This window comes from Erinaceus europaeus, chromosome 5 (genome assembly GCF_950295315.1).
Source record: "Erinaceus europaeus chromosome 5, mEriEur2.1, whole genome shotgun sequence".
In the NCBI taxonomy this organism is placed as follows: Eukaryota; Metazoa; Chordata; class Mammalia; order Eulipotyphla; family Erinaceidae; genus Erinaceus; species Erinaceus europaeus.
The window spans coordinates 12,171,680-12,191,667 of NC_080166.1; the positions used below are offsets into that span (position 1 = coordinate 12,171,680).

Consider the following 19,988-nt stretch of genomic DNA (forward strand, 5'->3'; position numbering starts at 1 on the left):
GACTCCCCTTGGCTGCCAGTCACAGTCCTGGGGTCTCCCGGATGGAGTGTTCAGTGGTCACAGGTCCCGCTCACTGCCTGCCGGATACTGAGTGCCATGTCCATGCGTCTGTCCCTCCCAGCCCGGGCCCAGTGCCAAGGGTGGACACAGCTGTGAAGACCAGGCCTCAGGCCTGCAGTGCTTGAGGGCAGGGGCGTGTCGCCCTGGAATATGGGGTGGGGGTGGGGCGGCAGGGGCCGGTCTGGAGGGGGTGTCCTTTGTCCCGGCCCAGAGGTGACACCGCGCAGGACAGCAGGACAGCCAGTCACCCGAGGGAGGGGACAGCTCAGGGCTGTCCTGCATCCTGCTCGGGGGAGGGAAGGGTGGTGCTTGGGGACGGGGTGTTGTTGTGGGTGGGGTTTGTGGGGTGGAGGCCGGGCTGGGGGCCATAGGGCCTCGGGGAGCAGCAGGTGGGTGCAGAGAAGGACCCTTGCCGGCCCCCAGCGGCAGTGAGGGCCACCCCAGAGTCGGCCTGTGAGGATGGCCTTCCCCAGGCAGAGCGCAGCACGCGGCCACCAGGGGGCGCTGCAGGCCCAGCCTTCGGCGCTGGTCTAAGGCTCCCCGTGACCCATGGGTGCCGGGGCCCTTCTTCCAGAGTCCTGGCCCCTCAGAAACTTGGGGGGACACAGGGTTGGGATTCCAGGGCACAGCACCAACCCCACCCCCCATAAAAGGGAGAGGAGCAAATACTTGTCCTGTTTGGATAAATTCTTTTCTGGTTATTTGTTTTCCTCTTGCCGTCAGAGTTGTTTCAGGGTCTGCACTGCTCCTGGTGGCCACAGTTTCCTCCTCCTCCTGTTTGAGCTGATAGGACAGAAAGAGACATTGAGGCAACAGGGGGGAGATAGAGGGAGAGAGAGAGAGAGACATTGCCTGCTCCACCACTCGTGAAGCTTTCCCCCTGCAGGTGGGGAGTGGGGGCTTGAACCCGGGTCTTTGAGCATGGTGACATGAACACTTTTTCAGTGGGCACTTAATTTATTTCAAAAAAGATTTACACCTCACTTACTGAATAGAGACAGCCAGAAACAGAAAGGGGGAGACAGGGAGACTCCTGCAGCCCTGCTCCGCCACTCGCGAAGCTTCCCCGCTGCCTCTCACACTAACACGTGAGCTCAACCAGGTGCGCCGCCACCTGGCACATTATTTGCCTCCAGGGTTACCGCTGGGGCTCCGTGCCTGCACTACAAACCCACTGCTCCGGGAGGATGTTCTTTTTTCTTTCTTTCATTTTTTTTTTTAAACCTTTCTTTTCTTCTTAGACAGGACCTGGAGAAATTGAGAGAGAGTCAGTCAGACAGACAGGCAGGCATTTGCAACCCTGCTTCACCACTTGTGAAGCTCCTTAATGTAGGCGGGGACCTGGGGCTCGAACCCGGGTCTTGCTCATGATGCCGTGTGTGTTTCTGCCCAGCCCCTCTGCGTATGTTTCCAAAACAGTGAAATACTGAGTGTGGGGCTTTCGTCCTTGTGGGTGGGGGCCCTGGCAGACACCGCTGAGCGAGATGACTCTGACTGGCAAGGCAGCTTGGGCGGCACAGTGCCTCAGGGCACCCTGGCTGCCATGTGCCCTGCCCTCGGGGGTCCCTGAGCCCGTTTGTCCAGCCAGGTCCCTGGGAGCCACTGGGGAGGGGGGATATGACTGGGGACGGGGCTCAGAATGCGAATCTAACCGCCTGCCCAGACAGGACAGGCTGCCGACCTGGGCGCAGACGGCCTCTCCCCGGCAGGTCTCGGCTGGCCGGCTCCGGGGGTCTTCAGGGCAGACCCCCAGTCTGTCTCTGAGCCCAGGGGGGGGGGTGGGACCCCAGCTTCTGAGCAGAAGCCCCCTTTCCTGCTCACTGAGAGGCAGGGGGTATGCGGTGGCCCGGGGTTCAGGGTGCCCTGGGCCCACCCTCCTGGGGGCGGGACCCTCCCATGGAAAGGGAGTGCTGGCCACAGTGGCCCAGATCAGGCCAGCCAGCACCCACCCCCAAAGTCTGCGTGTCAGGGACTGGGTGACGTGTGGAGGGTCCTGGGGGGCATCCCTCAGCACACAGGGGTCCCACGCACCCTGCTCTGTGCCCAGTTGTCTCCCCATCTACTGCCCCACCCCTGCTCTCGTCACCCTGGGGAGAGGCATGAGAGGGAGCTGGGGGCCCAGACACAGCTCAGCAGGTGCGGCCAGTACCTCACCATGCTTGGTCCTCCAGCCTCGCCCCCGCGCCCCCCCCCCCCCCCGGAACACCCTGTAGGCCAGAGGAGCAGCTCTGGGGCTGTGGCGTCACCCCCCACCATGGGAGAAAAGGACGCCCCAAGTTTGTGGAGTGCTTGGTTGTGACTGAACCGTCCTCCCAGACCCGAGTCAGAGAAACCATCAGTCAGCGGGCACCAGGGCTGCCCCTCCATGCCCCCAGTGTTTGCAACTTCAGCCACCCCCATCTTGTTTTTTTTTTCCTCTTTAATTACATCTATTTGAGAAGCCGGGTGGTGGTGTACCCAGTAGAGTGCACACAGGACCCAGGTTCAAGCTCCCGGGCCTCACTTACAGGGGGAAAGCTTCTTGAGCGTTGAAGCAGGGCTGTAGGTGTCTCTCTGTCTCTCTGTCTCTCTTCCCCTCTAGCTCCCCCTTCCCTCTCAGTTTCTGTCTCTTATCAGATGAAATACATAGAAAAGAAACAATTAAAAAAAAAGGGAAAATGGCCTCTGGGAGTGGTGGTCACAGTGCCAGCACGGAGCCCCAGTGGTAACCCTGGTGGCAACAGAAGCATAATAATGACATGCCAGTGGGGGCGCTGCTCGCTACAGTGAGGAAAGGAGCTCAGAGATCCATCGGGCTTTGTCTGCCTCCACTGTGGCTAGCTCTCTCTCTCTCTCTCCCCTCCTCTTCCCCCACCCCTCCCTCCCTTTCCCTCTCCCTCTCCCTCTCCCTCTCCCCCCTCCATCTCTCAGTCACCCTCTGAAGAGCTCTGAGGGGCCTGCTGTGAGGGGCCTGCTGTTTTGCTCAGTTTCTGGCCCCCAGCAGGGCTGGGGCAGGGGTGAGGGAGAGGGAGGCCACAGTCTTGAGGAGACCATCCCTTCCTCCCTTCCTGCCTCCCTCCCTCCCTCCTGGGCCATGCCCCTCCTGGAGCTCTCACCCCCAGCCCCCGGCAGCCTGCAGCTGCCTTTCTGCCCAGCACCTTGCTCAGAGCCCTCCTGTGCCCAGAACCCTCGGTGCTTCCTGTGTCCTGTGAGGCTGGGGGGAGAGACTTGTGCAGAAGTGGAGGCGTGGGCTGGCGCTGCCGCCCCGGGTGCCCGGGAAGGGCCGTGAAGCTCAGGGGGGACCTCCAGGAGCAGGAGCCGAGGGGCCCGGGGTGGGCGGGGACACGTGTGGCAAGTGGCAGGTGTCTAAGAACCCCCTGAGAAGTGCTGGCTGCCTTAGATTTCATCTGTTTTTTAATTGTTATTTTATTCATTTTTGAATAGAGACAAACTCATTTTATTTATTTAATTTGTATTTTTTTTTTTTTTTTTGGATACAGAGAGGAAATGAGAGGGAGGGGTGATAGAGAGCAAGAGATAAAGGTATCTGCAGACCTTCTTCACCACTCATGAAGCTTCCCCCTGCAGGTGGGGAACAGGGGCTTGAACCCGGGTCCTTGTGCACTATAGCATGTGCACTTAGCCAGGTTCCATCACCTGCCCCCTGCTCAAATCTTACTCAAAATGATTTACTTATTAATGGAAGAGAGAGAGAGAGAGAGAGAGAGAGAGAGAGAGAGAAGGAGGAGGAGGAGGAGGAGGAGGAGGAGGAGGAGGAGGAGGGAGGAAGGAAGGGGGAGAGAGAAGGGGAAGGAGGAGGATGGAACAGGAGGAGAAGAGAGAGGGACAGGAGGAGAGAGAGAGAGGGGAGAGAGGAGAGAGAGGAGAGAGGAGAGGAGAGAGAGGGACAGGAGGGGAGAGAGAGAGAGGAGAGGGGAGAGAGGAGGAGAGAGAGAGAGAGAGGGAGAGAGAGGAGAGAGAGAGAGGGAGAGAGAGAGGAGGAGAGATAGAGGGAGAGAGAGGAGAGAGAGAGAGAGCGAGCACATCTCTGGCACACGCAATGCCGGAGCTCAGACTCAGGCCCTCAGGCTTGTGAGCCCAGTGCTCTGGCCACTGAACCTGCACCTGGGCGTTTGTGAGGAAGGCCGCCCCACACCTGCACTGAGGGTCCTGCGGAGAAGCTCCCAGAGCCCGGCTTCTTCCTTTCAGCTCAGAGAGGGAGAGGAGAGGAGAGTCCACAGCACCGCCCGGCCTCTGTGCAGCTCCCCGTGCTGTCTGTCTGCAGGGATCCTGTGTGATGTCACCCCAGAGCCCGTGCATGGTCAGACCTGTGCCCCAGGGGACCTGCCTCCCAACCCCTTGATGTCTTTCTTTAAATTTTTACTTAATATTGGTTAGAGAAAGAGAAAAATTGAGAGGGGAAGGGAACATAAGGAGAGAGAGAGAGAGAGAGACCCCCTGCTTTATTATCTGTGAAGCTCCCCTCCCCCTGCAGGTGAGAACCGGGGGATTGAACCCAGGTCCTTGTGTAATGTAGTGTGTGCACTGTAGTGTGTGCACTGTAGTGTGTGTACTGTAGTGTGTGTTGTAGCGTGTGTATTGTAGTGTGTGTATTGTAGTGTGTGTATTGTAGTGTGTGTTGTAGCATGTGCGTTGTAGTGTGTTGTAGCGTGTGTATTGTTGCATGTGTGTATTGTAGTGTGTGTACTGTAGTGTGTATTGTAGGTAGTGTGTGTACTGTAGTGTGTGTATTGTAGCGTGTGTATTGTAGTGTGTGTACTGTAGTGTGTGTACTGTAGCGTGTGTACTGTAGTGTGTGTATTGTAGCGTGTGTACTGTAGCGTGTGTACTGTACTGTGTGTACTGTAGTGTGTGCACTGTAGTGTGTGTACTGTAATGTGTCTTGTAGCATTGCGTTGTAGTGTGTGTACTGTAGTGTGTGTATTGTAGTGTGTGTTGTAGCATGTGCATTGTAGTGTGTGTATTGTAGTGTATGTATTGTAGTATGTGTACTGTAGTGTGTGTATTGTAGTGTGTGTATTGTAGTGTGTGCACTGTAGTGTGTGTACTGTAGTGTGTGTACTGTAGTGTGTACTGTAGTGTGTGTATTGTAGTGTGTGTGTTGTAGTGTGTGTACTGTAGTGTGTGCACTGTAGTGTGTGCACTGTAGTGTGTGTACTGTAGTGTGTGTTGTAGCGTGTGTATTGTAGTGTGTGTATTGTGTGTGTATTTTAGTGTGTGTTATAGCATTGCGTTGTAGTGTGTGTATTGTAGTATGTGTTGTAGCATGTGCGTTGTAGTGTGTGTATTGTAGTGTGTGTTGTAGCGTGTGTTGTAGCGTGTATATTGTAATGTGTGTATTGTAGTGTGTGTATTGTAGTGTGTGTATTGTAGTGTGTGTATTGTAGCGTGTGTATTGTAGCGTGTGTATTGTAGCGTGTGTACTGTAGTGTGTGTACTGTAGCATGTGTATTGTAGCGTGTTTACTGTAGCGTGTGTATTATAGTGTGTGTACTGTAGCGTGTTTACTGTAGCATGTGTATTATAGTGTGTGTACTGTAGCATGTGTACTATAGCGTGTGTACTGTAGTGTGTGTACTGTAGCGTGTGTATTGTAGCGTGTGTAATGTAGTGTGTGTACTGTACCGTGTATACTGTAGTGTGTGTATTGTAGTGTGTGTATCGTAGTGTGTGTATTGTAGTGTGTGTATTGTAGCGTGTGTAATGTAGTGTGTGTACTGTACCGTGTGTATTGTAGTATGGTTAACCAGGTGCACCACTGCCTGGCCCCACCCCTTAACTTGTTTTTTTTTTCTATAAAATATTGGGCTGGTGTAGACGCCCTCACCCATGTGTCCTGGAGCCTCCCCTCCCCAGAGCCCTGCCCCACTAGGGAAAGACAGAGACAGGCTGGGGGTGTGGATCCACCTGCCAACACTCATGTCCAGTGGAGAAGCAGTGACAGAAGCCGGAGCTCCCACCTTCTGCTCCCCATAAAGAATTTGGGTCCAGACTCCCAGAGGGATAAAGAACAGGGAAGCTTCCAATGGAGGGGACGGGATATACAGAGCTCTGGTGGTGGGAACTGTGTCGACTTACACCCCTGTTATCTTTTTAAAAAAATTTTTAATTATTTTAATTTATTTCCTTTTGTTGCCCTTGTTTTATTGTTGTAGTTATTGTTGTTATTGATGTCATTGTTGATGGATAGGACAGACAGAAATGGAGAGAGGAGGGGAAGACATAGAGGGGGAGAGAAAGACAGACACCTGCAGACCTGCTTCACTACCTGTGAAGCGACTCCCCTGCACATGGGGAGCCGGGGGCTCGAACCAGGATCCTCACGCTGGTTCTTTGCGCTTCGCACCACGTGTGCTTAACCCGCTGCGCTACCGCCAACTCCCACATCCCTGTTATCTTACAATCTTGTTAATCATTATTAAATCACTGAGACAAAGTAAAATAATCTATTGGGCTGGTGGAATGACTCACCTGGATAAGCACACCGTTTGGCATGAACACAGCTTAAGTGCAAGCCCAGCCCCCCGCTATATTGAAAGAAACTTTGGCACTGAGTTCTCTTTCCCTGTCCCTCTGCTTCTCTGTCAAAAGGAAGAAAGAGGAAGAAATAAAGGGGGGTGGGCTGGGTGGTGGCGAGCCAAGTAGAGCATATGTCACAATGCCCAAGGACCGGGCTTTGTGCCCCTGTCCCCAGCCATGGAGGGAAGCGTCATGAGTGGCAAAGCAGTGCTGCAGGTGTCTCCTCTCTTCCCCTTCCCTATCAACTTCTCTCTGGATATCAGAAATAAAATCATTAAAAAAGGAGGAACAGCAGCCTTGAAGGCTTCCCGTGTAGACGGAGTTTAAGCTCGGAAGATGCTTGTGTGTTTGAGCAGAGATCAAGTTGCACTGGGCTGGTGGGCCCTGTGGGGGCAGCTGGCACCCCCGAGTCCATCTGCCAGCAGCGGGGAGGCTGCTCCTGGGCTGGGATGGGGGACTGTGCGGAAGTGGTTTGGAAAACTGGCTTAGGTAACGTAAGGCATGTTTGGAGACCTGATGCTCAACCCCTAAGTATTCCTGGGTCCACTCTCATTTCTAGGGACCAGAAATAAAATGTGAGACCAGTGTTATAAGTTTAGTAGCTGAGTCCTTCTACAGAGGAAGTAATCTGTGAAATTGAGGGCAGGTACTAGGAAGTGTCTTCACTGAGATGCAAAGAACAAAGTGCAAATAATTAGTAATAATAATGACAGAAGCTGGAAGAGGACTCAGTGGATGGCAGTTAACCTTGACCACCAGTAGTCATGCATGAAAGGTCTTTGGCTCATTTCCCAAGATCATATGAAAATAAAAAGTCACCATTGAGAAGAGTGTCTTCACTTGTGGGCAATATAAAATGGTCCAACCAATGTGGAATTGGCATCCCAGAAGGATTAAAAACAACGTAAGTGAAGAATAAATATCTCAGGTAAAATAAATATCGAAGACAAAATATCTCGTGGCATATTTGCTGAGTGTAGTCTGAGGTCGGTGAGAGACATTAATCCACAATTCCAAAGAGCTCTGAACACACCACATCGAGTGTAAGGTACCTGGATTCACATCACAGTGAGCTGCTGAAAACTGGAGACCAGGTCTGAAAAATAAGCCCGACAGACAAATCCGCGTGGCATCAGGAGGAGCCCACGGATTCTCAGCAGACAGAGTCATCATCTTTCAAGTACAGAGGACGGGAACACACACACACTCCACACATCAATCAGCCACCGACCTAGAATTCCAATTCTGTTTGGCCGTGTTGCCCAGCAGCTTGGCCACATACCCGTCCAGGTGCCTGTTGAGACTCACCCCCCAGTGTGACTAACAGCTGGCATCAGCTGACTCAGAGGAAGGAGATGATGCTTGACAATGTGTCTGGGGTCCAGGCAGAGCAAAAGCACAAAGACTGAGATTCTCCAACGAGAAGAGACCCTCCCTCCTCGAGGCTGCAGTGCGGGAACACTGTAGGATTCAGACTCAAGACCATGCACCATATCCTCCCCGTGGATTCCAGAATTATTATTATTCATGTTCCTGTGAGGGAATTCTTTATGTCTTCATGCAGACATATGCATGTGTGTGTATGTGTGTCTGTGTGAACACCTGTACCTATAAATCAAACACACAAATATATAGAGAGATAGATAGATGCGGGCATCTTTATATGTTTACAGATGTCTAGATATTATAATTATTATATTAGGCTTCTCAGGAGACAGGGCCAGAGGATATGATGTACTCTGTGGAGTGCACACATTACAGGGCACAAGGACCTGGGCTCAAGCCCCTGGTCCCCATCTGCAGGAGAGAAGCCTCATGAGTGGTGAGGCAGGGCTGCAGGTGTCTCTCTTTTTCCTTTCCTATCTGTCTCTCTCAATTTCTGTATGTCCTATCAGGTCAAAGGGCTCCAAAGGCAAAAATTCTTATCCAATACCCTTGAACTGTGACTCCATCCTGAGGGTGAGGTCAGGAGTTACAGGGTGAATATAGAACTTGATGCAAACCTATTCGTCCATCATTCACCCAACATCCATCCATCCATCCACATCCATCCATTCATCCATCCACCCACCCACCCACCCATCCATCCATTCTTCCATCCATCCATCCATCCATCCATCCATCCATCCATCCATCCATCCACCCACCCACACCCACCTATCTATCCATCTTTTTAAAAGGAGTCCTATATTGTCTCCTCCTCCACTGCAGGCCCCTCACTTGTGTGAGGGGTTGTCACACCTTTCTCACCTGCCTCCTGCAGTGGTTTCCGGAGTCAGTGAGAAGCTGAAGCCAGCCGGGACCCGCTCAGCGATTTATCAGACAGCTGTCACTTGCGGCGATCGTAACAAGGGGGGCAGCGGCGAGTGGCCTGTTTTCTGCCCCCCAGGTGTGACCGCCTCCATCCTGGTGGCAGTGCCGTCACCAGTGACCTTGAGCCCCGCCCAGAAGGTCTCTGAGCGCAGGCCCATGTCTGGGAGTGTGACTTGCAGGTGGCAGGCGGGTGGCTGGTGGCTGGTGGCTGGTGGCTGGTGGCTGTCTCCCCGCCTGTGGTGCAGGTGAGAACACAGCTCTGTGGCCCGGCAGAAGGGCTGCAGCCTACACCCCGCTCGGAAAAGGAGTCCTCCTCCCCTTCTGCTCCTCCTCTCCTCCTCCTCTCCTTCCCCTGCTCCTCTTCCACATTCCCCTTCTCCCTCTCTCCTCTACTCCACTCTACTCCAGCTTTTCCTCCTATTCTTTCTTTTGATTTTTCTCTTCACAACAGGTTTATCCCTGGGGCTTCACTATTTCTGGTGGCTGTTTCTTTTCCTTCCTTTCTTCCTTTCTTTCTTTCTCTCCTCCTTCTCCTTCTTCTTCCTCTTCCCCTTCCCCTTCCCCTTCTCCTCCTCCTTCTTCTCCTTCCCTTTTTTTTTTTGCTTTTCCTGAAAACAGATGATCAAGTTCGAGGTCAGTTTGTCCGTCTTGAAACTCCTGATGCTGCTCCGGCAGCTGTAGAAACCTAGAAGGCCACAACTGGCAGTCTGGAGCCAGAGGTGAGAGATTTCTAAGAACACGATGTGAAGACACCCAAGAGAGACTTCCAAGTTTGATTAAAAAGATCAACACTTTACGCCCTTTATAACTAGCACAAGAGGAGGTGGCAAAAAACACAAATGAAACAGAAGCTTCATTAAGGAGGCCGCGTGGAGGAAGGTGGCAGGCTGCCACTTCCTGTCTGAAGTGAGAGGGAGTCTCCCCTGAGGAGCCAGGAGGCTGAAGACCACACCTGTGAAGCCCATTTCTCTTTCTCTTTCTCTTTCTCTTTCTCTTGCCTCCTCTCCCCTTCCCTTCCCCTCCCTCCCTCCTTCCCTTTCTTTCTTTCTTTCTTTCTTTCTTTCTTTCTTTCTTTCTTTCTTTCTTTCTTTCATCCAATGAAGTGTCGTTATGAAGCTCAGAGTAGACAGAATTCAGAAAGCGGGTGCCAGTAATGGGCATTAGAACAGGGACTTGCAAATCATCTGTGACCCAGAAGCCACAAGTGGTGAAGCACTTGGCTGAGTGCACATGTTACAACATGCAGGGACCCGGGTTCGAGCCCCAGGTCCCCACCTGCAGAAGGGAAGCTTCACAAGTGGTGAAGCAGGGCTGCAGGTGTCTCTCTGTCTCTTCTCCCTCTCCATCCCCCCTTCCCTCTCAGTATCAGGCTATCTCTGCCCAAAAATATAAATAAAGAGAATTTTTAAAAAAACAAAATAGAGAATATTATTCATGCCAGCTCCAACCTGGAACCCGGGGTGCCACCCACCAGCAGGGGAGCGTGTGAAGGTGTGCAGGGGATTTTAGGAATAGTGACAGGACCTCGCACACGCTTCCACACACGTCAGGGTGGCTGAGGTCCACAGTTTGGGGCTGAATGGAAACCGTCTCACCAGGAGGAGAGTCACGCTACGCCACACCACTCATGTGGGTCTCAGACAGGACGGCACAGGACTGTCACCCCTCATGGGGCTCTCATCAGCTGTGCTGTCTTCACCAGGCTCCTCACAGAGGGGCCGTTTATTATGTGGTGGTGGGCAGCCCTTGGGAGAAATCCCACTACAGCGTTGGGGTTTCAGCTCCTGGTCGGCAAGGTGCAGGCGAGAGGGTGCAGGGAGTGGGGAGGCGGGGGCGTCTCTGCTCTGGTTTCTCCCAGCTGGGTGGGTGCTGTCAGACTCACTGTGAATGTCTCCCTAGAAGGCCGGCCCCATCCTTCTAAGTCTGGAGTTTTGCTCTTACGTCTCCTCCTATTGGCGGATCTCAGAGGGAGCATCTGGTGCGGGAGTCCTGGGGGGAGCCCCCTGCCCTCTGGATCTGCAGGGAGAGGAGAGGAGAAGGGGCCTCAGAGACCACATTTTGGAGGACTGAAGAAACACACAAACCCTTTCCTTAGATCAGAAGAAAGAGAGTGAGGAACCAATGGTTTGCAGTTGGAGAGATAACAGTGGTTCTGCCAAAAGACTCTCATGCCTGAGGCCTCAAGGTCCCAGGTTCAGTCCCCAGCACCACCATAAGCCAGAGCTGAGAAATGTCCTGGCAACAAACAGACAAACAAGCAAACAAAAAACATGCTTTGCTTTTAATCTCTGGTTTCCGTGGTCCTCAGTTAACTGGCTACGGAAGAAGGGCAAACGCTAGAAGAAGAAGTTTAGATCATTAACATATCAGAAGAGAAATTTCTTGCAGAAACCTGCTGAAGCCAGAAGCTGACCCTCTGAATCAGACGTTTGAGCCCCCATGCAACGTTTCCAAGACACGCGGTGTTTTCAGGACACTGTCTCTGACATGCAGGATTTCTTGAACGGTGTGAGGTCTCTTCTGGCAGGTGGTAAATCGACCATCCTGACCTCCTTGGGCGCGCTGGATGCTGTGTTTTTGGACGCTGGATGCTCTCATCCTTTTCTGCCTCTGTGTTTTCCTCATGGTCTTCCTGTGAGGTTAGAAAAAAGTTCTAAATAATAAGAACAACCTGAAACCGACTGTTCCTTGTTCTGTGTAAATATTTCTACCCGTGCCCACCCTGTGATAACTATAAAAAGGTGGGATGAGAAATGATTGGGGTCGCAGACTCTCCCCTTGCTTGGAAGGGTGCCGGCGGCCTCAGCTTAAGATTCCTAATAAAGGCTCTTGCTATTGCATGTGATTCTGGTCTTTGCGTGAGATCGGGACTCGAACTTTTGGCCATAACACTTCCCGTGCTTGGCCTGCAAAGCCACATACCCCCCCAGAAGCCCAGGGCTCAGTGTTCTTGCACTCAGCACCCCCAACCCCCAGCATCACGGTCTTCCAGGACCCACATTATTAGAGGGGTCCTGTGTCACTGCAGCTTCCTCTGTTCTTTTCTCTCATCTTCCCTGATCCAGAAAGACAGGACTGCTGGAGTATTTTATTGTGAAATTAGGAGCATAGAGGCGGCCCTTCAAGAGTTCCCTTTTTCGAAGGGTTTCTAGATAAAGGTGCACACATCTGCTTTCTGTGAAAGGCCTTGAGGGGGCCTCTTTCCAATAAGTAGATTGTCTTTTTAAAAAATATTTATTTCCTTTATTTTTAAATATTTATTTCCTTTTTGTTGCCCTTGTTGTTTTTATTGTTGTTGCATTTATTATTATTGTTGTTATTGATGTCATCATTGTTGGCTAGGACAGAGAGAAATGGAGAGAGGAGGGAAGACAGAGAGGGGGAGAGAAAGACACCTGCAGACCTGCTTCACCACCTGTGAAGCGACTTCCCTGCAGGTGGAGAGCCAGGGGCTCGAACCCGGGATCCTCACTCTGGTCCTTGCAAAGAGATTGTCTTTTATTTGCTTTGATTAAAAACAGCAGCATTCCCTGTTTATATTATTTTTTCCCATTTATATTATTCACTATAAATAAGCGGCACAGCACACATCACAAAGCCTCTCGCTCAGAACATCAAGGAGAAAGCATTTCCCAAAGGCCCCCTGCGAGCCGCCAGTCACCACGCTCCCAAGATCACAGGCCACCAGTCTCCTGATATCTTTATCCTCCGCCATCTGGTCACGCTACCTTGCGGGACCAGTGTCCTCCTGCTCAGCAGCTGTGGAGCCGCAAGCCGCGTGTGCAGGAGGGTCTGTGACGTGTCTGGGTCACACAGAGCGGCCGGCTGCCCTGCTCACCCCGCAGCTCGTCTGGTCAGAGGGGACAGAGCCGCCTCACTGGGGCCTGGGTGATGGACCTGCAGGGTTCTTGGTTTCCAAAGGAGTAAGGCAGAGCACACGGGAGACTGAAGAAGGGAAGAACTAGAGAGAGGCATCACCAGGTTGAGAGTGTGTGAGTGTGTGTGTGTGTGTGTGTGCGTGTGAGTGTGTGTGTGTCTGACTGTGTGTGAGTGTGTATGTGAGTGTGTCTGAGTGTGTCTGAGTGTATGTGAATGTGTGTGTGAGTGTGTGTCTGAGTGTGTGCATGTGTGTGTGTGTGAGTGTGTCTGAGTGTGTGTGAATGTGTGTGTGTGTGTGTGTGAGTGTGTGTATGTGAGTGTGTGTGAGTGAGTGAGTGTGTGTGTGTGTGTGTGTAGTGCAGGTCTGAGTCCTAGAACCATGTGACCATGTGGGAGTACTGTAACTCTAGGTTAGGTCTCTCTCCCTCTCCCTCTCCCTCTCCCTCTCCCTCTCCCTCTCCCTCTCCCTCTCCCTCTCCCTCTCCCTCTCCCTCTCCCTCTCTCCTCCTCCTCCCTCTCTTCCTCTCCTTCCATCTCCCTCTCTCTCCTTCTCTCTCCCTCTCTATCCCTCTCCCTCCCTCTCTCTCTCCCTCTCCCTCTCCCTCTCCCTCTCTCTCCCTCCCTCTCCCTCTCCCTCTCCTTCTCTCTCCCACTCTCTCCCACTGGGCCACCACCTTGGGTGTGAGGTGACTTTGTGTGTGTGTGTGTGTGTGTGTGTGTGTGTGTGTGACAGAGAGAGAGAGAGAGAGACAGTTTGGCAGTTTATTAAAAGGTAAATCGAGTCTTTCCACATGATCCACCAGTTGTGCTCCTGGGTATTTATGAGGTGACTTTTATGACCAGCTTTGATTTTAACATGTAGCAGAGCCCCTGAGATTCTAAGATGCTTTCTTTATGGCCAGACACAACTGGAGTCACACAGCCACTGCTGGCCTCTCTCCTTCCATCTACTTCCCACCCTCTCAATTCCTCTCTGTTCTATAAAAAAAAAAAAAGTTAAAAAGTGATAAAAGAAGTCCTGCTAATAAGTGAGATTATTTGGTATTTTTCCTTCTTTTGACTTATCTTACTTAACATGAAGACCTCAGATTCCATTGAAGAGGGTGAAAAGGAGACAACTTTGCCATTTTTAACAGCTGAGTAGTATTCCATTGTCTATATATACTTTTTTTTAAAATCACATATCTGGTATTGGACATCTGGGATGCTTCCAAGTTCTGGATATTACAAATTGTGCTGCTGTGAACACAGATATCTTCTGACAGGTATTTATAAATAGGGGCAGGGAGAGAGAATGCAAAGTGAAATTACCAGACACATTGCATTGCACCAAAGCAAAGGACACTGGGGAGTGAAGGAGAAGTAAAGAAAGAAAGAAAAAAACCTTCAGGGCCCTGAAATTATACTCATGTGTGAATGACAGCACTGCCAAGCATTAGCCCCTTCAATAAAAAGAAAAAAAAAATGATTCAATGGCCAGATCAGCCAGTGCACAGAACACAAGCCACCCCATCTGTATTTTGGAAAAAGACCTGCTCTGTTGCATAAAACAGTTGCTTTGAAGTTGAACAGTGGCAGCGAGGCAACTATTCAAAGGCTTCACTGTGCAGATCTAAGCTGATCTGGGTCATGTGAGATATCCCACCTGAGATGCTGAAGGCCTGCTCAGACTTGGACTGTGGCCCAAGAAAGAAGGCAGAAGTCCTCAGACTGCTCACTCAGTCAGCTTGCACGCAGCCTCCCCATTCAGGATGTGATGCCCATTCAGGACGGCTCCCGGCTCCAGGGACCCTGGTGTGGTGTGGCTTCCCCGGGGGTCAGACCTTGAATTTCGGCCGTGCTCCTGAAAGTGTGTTTTGCATACACCTTGCACACGACAGCTATTTATATGATTGGCTCATCTCAGGAACGCAGCAGCCAATTACCGTGTCTTCCCCATCCGTCTCGCAGAGAGACACTCGCTGTGACATTTCCACTTGTATTTCAGGAGTCGCTGTGGAGATAATTAGGGGGCTGGAGCATGTGTGACAGTTGCTGGTTAGGTGGGAAACTCATCTGCTCCTTCAGAGAACTTGCATTTGCTTTGCATTTGGAGATCATATTTTCCCTCATCATTTTGACTCTGGAGATTAATTCTGATGGGCTAAATGACTTAATGCCTTAAAACAAATCTCACTGCCAGACACTTTCTTGGCTTCAAGGTCAGAATGAACAGCACCTTTGCTTAGGTGTCATTAGACTGAAAAACCAGCCAAACAACCAACCAGTCAACCAACCAACCAGTCAACCAACCAACCAACCAACCAACCAGTCAACCAACCAACCAACCAACCAACCAACCAACCAGTCAACCAACCAACCAACAAAACTGAGTAACAAAAGCTTGAGCTTTGCAGCCTTCATCTTAACCAGTAGTGCTGGTCTGCTGTTCTCTGACTATTTAAACCATGCCGCCTCACAGAAGGGTAATCTTGCTTATTCCAGGATTCCAGTCAGTGACTGAGTGTCAGAGCACTGGACTTGCAGGCCCAAGGTCCTGTGCCATCTGGCAGCGACCGACAAGACCATTGCCCCTTCTTTCTTTCTCTTTATCTCTTTCTTTTCTTTCTCTCTTTCTTTCTTTCTTTCTTTCTTTCTTTCTTTCTTTTTTCCTTCCTTCCTTTCTTTCTTTTTCCTTATCTTTCTTTCTTTCTTCCTATAGTTTTTTTTTTTTTTTGCCACCAAGGTTATACTAGGGCTCATGTTAGCTGCGATACTTTGCCACTCCCAGTAGTCATTTTTTAAAAAAATCTTTCTATGTTGATAGAGTGCAAGAGATAGATATATATATATATAGAGAGATGGAGATGTAGAAAGAGACAGAGAGATGGAGATGCAGAGAGAAGAAAAGACACATGTAGCACTGGCCCCTGGTCACAAAGCCCCCACCTCACTCACACATAGTGGGGGCAGTGGACTGCACCCGGGTTCTTGCATGTGGTGACACGTGTGTTCTGCCGAGAGTGCCTCCGCTGGCCCAGGGCCACACCTGCTGAGCTGAGATCCCCGTACCTGAGCCGTGACCACCTCAGTCAGAGAGTCACACAGCCTCAAGTGTTAACTGGGTGGCTGTTTTCAAGCGCGTTTCCAGGGTCTGCCGGTACGCGGCCCTGGCATTTTGGGAGGGGAGGCACCTTCCTGCGGGGAGGGCTCATGGTGCTGAGTGGAGACCTTCTTCCCGCCACACCGCCTGTCTCTGCAGGGCCGCTGTGGCCTGTGGTGGCGCAGGGCGGGGCTTTCATGGAGCTGAGGTCCTGGCTTCCTGCTGCTTCTGTCCACACACAGAGAGAAATCAGTGATAGCCGGTGTGTGTGTGTCATCTGGGAACATGAATGCAGTCACCTCCTCTCAGCCAAGGTGTGTGCGTGTGTGCGTGTGTGCGTGTGTGCGTGTGTGTGTGTGTGTGTGTGTGTGTGTGTGGAAAAGGAACCTGTGGGGGAAATACACTCAGTGGGGGAATACTACTCTGCCATTAAAAGGGTGATATGGTTCGAGGGGCAAATGGATGGAAGTGGAGGTGATAATGCTTCGTGGAACAGGAAGGAAATGAAACACAACCACAGGAGGATCTCACTCCTGCATGGGAGGCAAATAAATAAGCTTGCAAAAATAACACTAGAAACTGAGGTGGCTCTGGGTGCTTGTCGCAGCTATGGTGCTTGTTTGGAGGGGGTGGGGAAGGGTGTGGGGGTCTGCATGGGGACACCCTCTTGGGTGCAATGACACTGAATGTTGGTTATGGGCACGGTGACTCTAACCCCTCAGTTTTGATTTTTTTAAATTATTATCTTTATGTATTGGATAGAGACAGTCAGAAATTGAGAGGGAAGGGGGAGGTAGAGAGGGAGAGAGACAGAGAGACACCTGCAGCCCTGCTTCACCACTCAAAAAGCTTTCCCCCTGCAGGTGGGGACTGGGGGCTCGAACCCGAACCCAGGTCCTTGTTCCCTGTAACATGTGCGCTCAGCCAGTTGAGCCACCACCTGCCACCCTCAAAGCCCCAGCTTTCAAGTTCTGAAAATCAACGTTAAATCTGTAAGCTGGATAAGGAAAAACACCACTGAGACTTGTGATTACAGAGAGTTTGCAGGGTATCTCATCAGTTATGTTTCAGGGACTCTGGTGAACAGGACAGGAAGACACGGGCTGAGAGTTCAAGCCTGGCGGGAAGTCACGGTGGCCCTGATAGCACTCCCCCGGCCTGGCTGAGGGACCCTGTTCCAGGTGCAGGAGGGGCAGCGTTGTGCCGTTCTCAGAGAGTAGAAGGCGTCTTCCAATATTACGTCAGTGTGCAAGGGCCAGTCCTGGGAGTTGGAGAGCCCCCTGGCTTCAGGGTCTTGGGCAGAACAATGACAGGAGAGGCTCCTTAGTCCCTTTTTCTCTTCTGACTAGGGCTGGGCAGTGGAGTAGATCTGAGTGTCTTCTGCTTAGGCCTGTTCAGAGGACATCAGTGAATGTTCTGCTTGTGAAAAGCCCTGACTTGCTGTGTTTGCACCAAATCCTCAGAGTTCCCCTTTGCTCTCAGTCCTGAGACCTTGTCAGGCTGTGGTCCCGCTGGCCTCACATGTTCCTGGGACCGAAAGATATCACCATTCTCCAAAGGCTTTGCCCACTGCTCTCTGATCTAAAACTCTTCCTTAGATGTGGATCCAGGGTCATCCTTCATGAGTCTAAAAAGAAATGATTTAAATATTAAAAAAAAATCTAGGCAGTTTTTAGGGCAGAGGATGCACAGTTTTTTTTATCATCTTCATTTATTGGATAGAGACAGCCAGAGATTGAGAGGGGTGGGGAGATAGAGAGGGAGAGAGACAAAGAGACACCTGCAGCCCTGCTTCACCACTAGCAAAGCTTTCTCCCTGCAGGTGGGGACTGGGGGCTCAAACCCGGGTCCTTGTGCACTGTAACGTGTGCACTCAACCAGGTGCACCTCCACCCGGCCCCAGGAAGCACAGTTCTTTGGAAATGTGGAAGTCCTTTATGACCCATCCTTTGTGAGCCATCCGCAGGACTTGTGGTGTCGAGCTCTGGATAGCAGTGCTTCCACATTCCCATCGTGGCTTTGGGAAGCCGGGCTTTCTCCTGCGCTCACACGGGAAGGTAGAGATCAGGCACTGGGAAGAGAGAATCAGCAGACAAAGGTCCTGTGCAGAGAGGGCGTATCCGGAGCTTGACTGCTTTCCACGGTGAGGATAATTCATCATTTGTCTTCTCTCTTGAGCACAGCGTTTTGCTAAGTGGTCTTTGGGTGGATTGCTAGCAAGAGCTACGATCAGAGAGTGACTGCTCTGAATTATGAGGAGCCAAGTGCGGGAGACAGAACTCCGATGAGCCCAAGGGCGGCCAGCACTCACCTGCGGCTCTGGCCAATGGAACTTGCTGTCTCTCCAGACCAGTACTAGCCAGGCAGTGCTCCTCTCCCTCCGACCTGGACCTTCCATGCTCCAAGGACTGTCTGTGTGTCTGTGTGTACATGCCATTCTGCACAGCTGTGTTCTTTGTCTCTGGTTTCACACAGAGCCACCCTGGACCTGCAAGGCAGTCACCACCTTGGCCAGAATTCCAGGATGCATTCTGGATAAGGTGTCTCTTTTTTTTTAAAATTTTATATTTATTTATTTTCCCTTTTGTTGCCCTTGCTTCTCATTGTTGTTGTCGTCGCTGTTGGATAGGACAGAGAGAAATGGCGAGAGGAGGGGAAGACAGAGAGGGGGAGAGAAAGACACACACCTGCAGACCTGCTTCACCGCCTGTGAAGCGACTCCCCTGCAGGTGGGGAGCCGGGGGCTTGAATCGGGATCCTTACGCCAGTCCTTGTGCTTTGTGCCACATGTCCTTAACTCGCTGCACCACCGCCCGACTCCCAAGGTGTCTCCTCTTAAATAAGATTCAAAAAGATTGACTAGAGTGCTGTACAAAATTGTATTTTATGGACAATACCTCTGAAATCCCTGATGTCCTTGGCTGAATGTTCTCTGTGACCACAGTCTATTGAGTTGAGAAATACTCTCTCTACAGATGAGAAAGTATCAGGGCAACTTCCTTTGGAAAGAAGGGCGATTTTACTCTGGGTTTCAGATTGAAAGATGAAGTGTCTGAGGATAAGTGCCTCCACAGCTCTGATGTTTGCATGCGGAGAGCTGTGATTTTGAGAAATATGTTCATAAGCCACTTCATAAGCATATTGCTCCTATTCATGAATATTTTAGCATCTCCCCAAATGCTGATGCTGACAATCATAGGCCTCAGTTTCGTCCTGTCCTGGCACTGGACTATTCATATGTGCAGCTAAAAACGGAGACTCTGCCAACAAGTCTTCACAGAAGCTGGGGCACAGAACTTCAAAATTATGTTCTGATCATATAGGAATGCCCATCTTTCTGGATAATTCCTCTCTAGGGCGAGATATACCATCTCTTTGTAATTAGCCTTGCTTTCGATAATTAAATTCACTAATAGCTTCAAAAGCCAGGATTTTCTTGCTCTGCATTGCTTAATAGTCTTGCTTGGCGTCTGTCCACTTTGTCAGGAAGACTTCAAAACATTCCATCCTTTTAGCCGAACATTGGCAATTTATACAAACAGAGCTTCAAATGTACAGATTCCATGTTTGGAAAGCATTGTATTACAGATGTCATACTCAAGGTGCATGCATGCATAATTAATTAATTAACTGATTGATTAATTGCCTCCAGGGTTATCGCTGAGGCTCACTACTGGCACTACAAATCCACCACTCCTGGTGGCCAGTTTTTCCATTTTATTGGACAGGACAGAGAGAAATTGAGAGGGGAAGAGGAGATAGAGAGGGAGAGAGACAGAGAGACACCTGCAGACCTGCTTCACCACTGATGAAGCATCACCCCTGCAGGTGGGGAGCAGCGGCTCGAACCCGGAACCTTGCGCATGTCCTCGAGTTTAGTACTTTGGGTGCCTCTCTGGGGGCACCACCAGCCGGCCCGCTGGTGTGTGTGTTTTTATACCCTTCATCTTGATGAATTCCTAAAGTACTGACATTTCTGTAAAACACCTCCCAGATAAATTATTTAGAGCATGTCCACCCCTTCTTCCCTTTAACCTACACCCATCCAAGATGGTGTGTCCTACGTGACTTCTATTCCCACAGAGTTGGCAGACAAATGTCCCTTTTCCCCATGCCCACATCCTTGCCCTTAGAA

At 51.0% G+C, this 19,988-nt stretch overlaps 1 long non-coding RNA gene across 1 annotated transcript in view; it reads right to left on the bottom strand.

Annotated features, from left to right (window-relative positions):
- LOC132538586 (uncharacterized) overlaps positions 1–19,988 on the bottom strand; it is an 890,943-nt gene that overhangs the window by 129,823 nt on the left and 741,132 nt on the right. The window lies entirely within an intron of this gene.